Raw genomic sequence first — 6,400 nt, forward strand, 5'->3', positions numbered from 1 at the left:
TGAGAAAGCCATGTTTTCCTGATGGCTTTTCTAATGATCAGCCTGACATCTCTCATCTCCCTGAGAACCCTGATTGGTTCCAAGAGTTAGAGAAATTAAGGTACAACCCTCCACTGTCTCATGCCCATGCAGGGTATTCGATTTATGGAGGCTCTAATGAAAATACAGCCAAAGAACTACTAGCTGCTTTTGCCTTTCTGGATATCCACATTCTGGAAGAACATGTCCCATATTTGAACTTCTTGTGGGCATGTGAAACCCTCCAGTTTTATGAGAGCAGTCTCATTACTACCCACCTTCATGGGTTTAAATCTGCACTGCTGCTCACTATGATCCCTTTTGGGTTGATTATGAAGTTCACCATGAAAAAGTGGTTAAACTTCATAACAAAGTATTGGACCTAGATCACTCCAACTGGGAGCTACCACCGAACCCCTCAAAAACTCTGCTCAAGAAACATCAGAACTGGCTCCGAAAGAAAAACCACAAGAGAGCCAATCTCTTGGCTAAAGCTGAGAAGAGTGTAATGGCCATGAGGCCATTAGTAGATAAAAAGATAAAGATGGATGCAGAGGAAATGGCTAGGGACAAAGAGCATGAATTCCTAACCTATGCTTGGAAAAAATTCCATGTTTTTGTCACTTAGAGTTTCCCACATTATTTCGAAATAATTCGAATTGATGCTGATGGTAACCCTATTGCGCCTGTCAATGCCTAAATTTATAGGCATTATTTAAATTCTATTTTTTTATATTCTGTTTCCTTTTTGAGTAGGAAGTACTATGTTTTATTTCCTTTTTGTAAGTAGGAAATGTAACTTGTTTTATGTTGAATGAGAAGTAAGTCTTAGTTTGTTGGCTTTTGCAAATGATCTGTTTATGTATGAATTACCTTTAAATCTTTTATCCATCGATTAACTCCCAAGGAGATGGAAAATATGTCTTTAAATACTTTCCATTGATTGTTCTTTCATGTACAGTTCCAAGAATGGAATCTAACTGATAAGCTCCACCTCTCAGTACTTTTAATACACGAAATGGTCCCTCCCAATTTGGAGACCATTTACCAAAATATCTTTTCTTTTTCTTATCTAAAGGCAAAATTGCCTTCCAAACCAAATCACCTTCTGCAAATGATTTCTCATGAACTCTTTTATTATAAACTCTCTCTAGATTTTTCTTTTGTGTCTGTACATTATTTAAAGCATCTATTCTGAACTCTTCTAGTCCATCTAACTCTTTATACATTGCTTCTTCGAAATCAACATTATTTGGGTCATAATGCCTAGCAACTCTATGAGATGTAACATTAATTTCAATGGGTAATACTGCAGCTTGGCCATATACTAACTCATATGGTGTAGCTCTCGTGCTTTCCCTTTTTGAAGTCCTGTAAGCTCATAACACTTTTGGCAATAAATCATGTTATTCTCTGGGATTATCAGTTATCATTTTAGATAGAGTATTCTTAATAATTTTATTAGTAGATTCCACTTGCCCATTTGCTTGGGCATAATAAGGAGAAGAATTCAAAATTTTTACTCCATATGAATTAACATAAGTCATTACTTTGTGACCATTGAACACAGATGCTTGGTCTACCGTAATTGTTTCAGGAATACCAAATCGATAGAAAATATACTCCTCAATGAAATCAATTACCTATTTTTGTGCTACACTTTTCAATGGGATAGCTTCTGTCCATTTCGTAAAATAATCAGTAGCTACCATTACATACTCATGTTGTTGAGAAGAATGAGGAATTATTTCTCCAATCATATCAATTGCCCAGCCTCTGAAAGGCCATGGTTTAACAATTGATTGTAAAGGAAAAGCTGGAACCCTTTGAATGGGTCCATATTGTTGACATTTTTGACATCCCTTAGCATAAGAGATGCAATCTTTCCTTATTGTCGGCCAATAATAGCCATATCTTTTAAGTAACCATTTCATTTTCTCTCCAGATTGATGAGAACCACAAGTTCCTTCATGAACTTCTCCCATAACTATCATTGTTTGGGGTTTAGCAATACAAAGCAATAATACTTCATCTGAAGATTTTCTAAACAAATCATTGCCTATTATAACATAGTTAATGGCCCTTTGCTTTATATTTCTCTCTGTTTTTTCACTCGGATTCTCTAGGAATTTCCTTATTGGAACTCTCCAATCATCAACCAAATTTAGTTCCATAATATCAAAATCATTCCTATCTCTTTCGATAGAGAAAGACAAGAATCTCTTTTGGACTCTTATTAAATTTTCATTTTGTCCTTCTGGAATCCTAATTCCAGAAGCAATTTGTGCCATTTGATTAGCATCACCATTTTCTAATCTATAAACATGTTGTAACTATACTTCATCAAAATATGATACAAGAATTTTAACTTTCTGTACTTGTAATTCTAGCAAAGGATGATTGCACTTATATTCACCTGTTATTTGTCGAATCACCAATTGTGAATCCCCCGTAACATTTAAATACCTAATATTCAATTCTTTTGCAATCTCTGAACCGATAATCAAAGCTTCATACTCAGCTTGATTATTGGTTAAAATCCTACTTTCATCTTACTGAAAAGAAAATTGTAAAAGTTTCCCTTTCGGAGATGTAAAAACTATGCCTGCTCCAACCCCTCTGTTAGTTTTAGAACCATCGAATGATAATTTCCATGGTTTTATTTCAATCATATGTATCTCAAATTCATCCTTTTCCATTAACATTTTAGGATGATTAGCTACAAAATCAGCTAAAGCTTGCCCTTTTACTGCCTTTTGAGGCACGTACTGTAAATCATATTCTATTACAGATAACAACCATTTTCCTTGTTTGCCTCTTAATATGGGCCTTGTTAAGATATATTTAATGATATCTATCTGTGCAATTACATGCACCGTCAACGGTAACATGTAATATCTTAACTTGATTGCAGAAAAATATAATGTTAAGCATAACTTCTCAATAGGCTTATATTTTATCACACATTCATTTAATCTCTTACTAAGATAATAAATGGCTTGTTCATGACCATTTTCATTATCTTGAGCCAAAAGACAACCAATTGATTGGTGTCCTGCTGAAATATACAATTTTAAAGGTTTTTCAATTATTGGTGGCATCAGAATAGGATGCCTTACCAATGATTGTTTTGAAAACTCAAAAGCTTTCTGATGTTCTTTTTCCCATTTAAAATCTTTCTGAGACTTTAATTTCAAAAATGGGGAAAAAGCAAGAGTTTTTCCAGATAAAATGGAGATAAATCTCCTGAGAAAATTTACCTATCCCAAAAACTGTTGAAGTTCTTGTTTATTTGTTGGAGGCTGTGCTTCTATTATAGCTTTAGCCTTATCTTTATCAACCTAAATCCCTTTCTTATGAACCAGAAATCCCAAAAAAATTCCAACAGTAACTCCAAAAGCACATTTCATTGCATTCATTTTCAACTTGTATTGTCTCATCCTCATCAAGACTTGCCTTAAGTAGTCTATATGCTCATTAAATGTATGTGATTTTACTACTATATCATCAATGTAAACTTCCATAAACCTTCCAATTAGGTCATGAAAAATTACATTCATTGTTCTCTGATAAGTCGCCCCTGAATTTTTTAATCCAAATGCCATAACAATCCATTCAAACAGTCCAATATACTCTGGACATCTAAATGCAGTTTTGTGTGTACCTTCTTCAGCAATAAATATCTGGTTATACCCAGAATAACCATCCATGAAAGAAAGAAATCGATGGCCTGCAGTTACATCCACTAAATGGTCTACAACGGGCATATGATACTCATCTTTTGGTGATGCTGTATTTAAATTTCTAAAATCGATGCATATTCTTACCTTACCATTTTTCTTAATTACAGGAACAATATTTGAAATCCATTTAACATATTTAATAGGCCTAATAAATTTGGCCTTAAATAATCGTTCCATTTCTTTCTTTACTTCTCTTTGAACTTCAGGTGTCATCTGTCTTGGAATTTGTTGATATGGAACAAAGTCTTCTTTAATAGGAATTTTATGTTCAACCAATGATCTATTCAAACCAGGCATATCAGGATAGTCCCAAGCAAAGCAATCTTTAAATTCAGACAACAAGTACTTCAAACGATCCTTCATTTCATCAGGTAAAGCAGCACATACATGAAGAATTCTAGGATTTTCCTTTGTTCCTACATTAAAATGCTCTAAAGGATCTTTTAATTCTGATTTATAATCATCAAGTTTAGCAGGAGCAGCTTTAAGATCTTCCATAGTCAATTCCTTAAAAGTCAAAGGACTATCATCCACTACACAGTCTGCCCAATTACAAGAAATAGGCTCATCAGCCTCTAATTTCCTAGATACAATAAAATAAAATAATCTATTAAAAGTAGCTTTTAAAGTAGCTAACTCTTCGTTTACATGGCTCAGATTGTCACTAGTCATAAGAAATCTTTGATTTAGAACCACTAGACCTTAGTATCATGTTAGGTCTAACAAAATCTCTACTTATTTCCTTAAAACTATCTGTAATGTATTTAAGGAATTGGCTTTCAGTAAGGCTTACCCCTACTGACTTCACTTCTGAACCTTCAAACTTGATCGGCCATAAGTCTTCATCATATAGACCTGCCTCCATATTGTTGGTATCTGCTTTGAATGGATGTTTGTCTGCCCAGAAAATTTCCATTCCACCAACATCTCTATCCTCTCCTTGTTTCAAAAATATTAATGCCTGATGTAAAGAAGAGGGAACACAACCATTTATGTGAATCCAATCTCTGCCTAACAAGGCATTATAATTGGAAGAAGAATCGATAACAAAGAAAGTTGTAATGCCCCGAATTTTGGGTACGTTAAAAAGACAATTTCATTGAAAACCTCAAAATAGAGTCTGGCTCTTATTACAACAAAACTCCCACAAGAGTTCAATAATTACACAAATGAAGGGGGGTTCTAGGGTTCCTAACTACAGCTCCTCCTGCTCCTCCATCTGAGCCAGCTCTTCAGCTCCAAAGGCCTCCAAGGTGTACATCTTACCATGTTCATCTATGAGGTCTGACACATTATACCGGCGTCGCCACCCATATAATATGTCAGGGTCACCAAAAAGGCAATACCGTGAGCTACAATGCTCAATAGGATAAACCTTACCCACCAACCTTAACTTATGACAATAGGTTATAATAAAACATCAATTTCCACATGATACGTATATACACAGCTACAAAAGACAATGTCAAAAACACATCCGCAATCGTTATTCGAACTATCGTAGGTGTCCATGATTCTCTTTGTTTCTCCTACGCGACTCATCGTAGACTGTGTCAACATTTTCACATTTCATAAACGTATAACCTTTTCAAAAACTCATTTTTAACACACCCAACCTCGGTTCCGCCGTTTCGGGTTCCCGAGTATCCTCACAATGGTTCCGCCGTCCCGGGTTTCCATTGGCACACATTGCATTGGCTCCGTATCGCGGATAACCAAGCACACACCCAACCTCGGTTCCACCGTTCCGGTCTCCCGAGTATCCTCACAATGGTTCCGCCGTCCCGGGTTCCCATTGGCACACAATTGCATTGGCTCCGTACCGCGGATAACCAAGCCATACCTCACCATGGTTCTGTTGCTCCGGATTCCCATGGGAACGCACACAACCTCACAATGGTTCCGTTTTTCCCGGATCCCCATTGGAACACACACAAAAACACACACCACACAATGGGCAAGTCCGGCCACATTGCGGTTTCCAAAACATTTCAAAAATTGTTCGTTTAACTCACCCAACCTCGATTCTGCCGTTCCGGTCTCCCGAGTATCCTTACAATGGTTCCGCCGTCCCGGGTTCCCATTGGCACACAAAACACACACCACACAATGGGCAAGTCCGGCCACATTGCGGTTTCCAAAACATTTCAAAAATCAGTCGTTTAACTCACCCAACCTCGGTTCCGCCGTTCCGGGTTCCCAAGTATCCTCACAATGGTTCCGCCGTCCCAGGTTCCCATTGGCACACATTGCATTGGCTCCGTAACGCGGATAACCAAGCCACACACCCAACCTCGGTTCCGCCGTTCCGGTCTCCCGAGTATCCTCACAATGGTTCCGCCGTCTCGGGTTCCCATTGGCACACAACACACACACATAATGCCACACAAAACTGGTCATTATGTAGTTTCAAAATATTTTCTTCCTCGAAAAACATTTCCTTTCATTAACCACACCCTAGGTGTCATGTTTCTACTTCCTCGGTTCTCGTGTCACGTTATCATGCATAGACTCCGCGGTAGGACAAAAGTAAGCATGAAACATTCTAACAAGATCATCCAATTCTATATTACTTATCACACTCAATCACCACTTATAGCATAACGCCACATGTACGGACGCCCTTGGAGTGTATCACT

Source organism: Rhododendron vialii, chromosome 6a (assembly GCF_030253575.1).
Source record: "Rhododendron vialii isolate Sample 1 chromosome 6a, ASM3025357v1".
In the NCBI taxonomy this organism is placed as follows: Eukaryota; Viridiplantae; Streptophyta; class Magnoliopsida; order Ericales; family Ericaceae; genus Rhododendron; species Rhododendron vialii.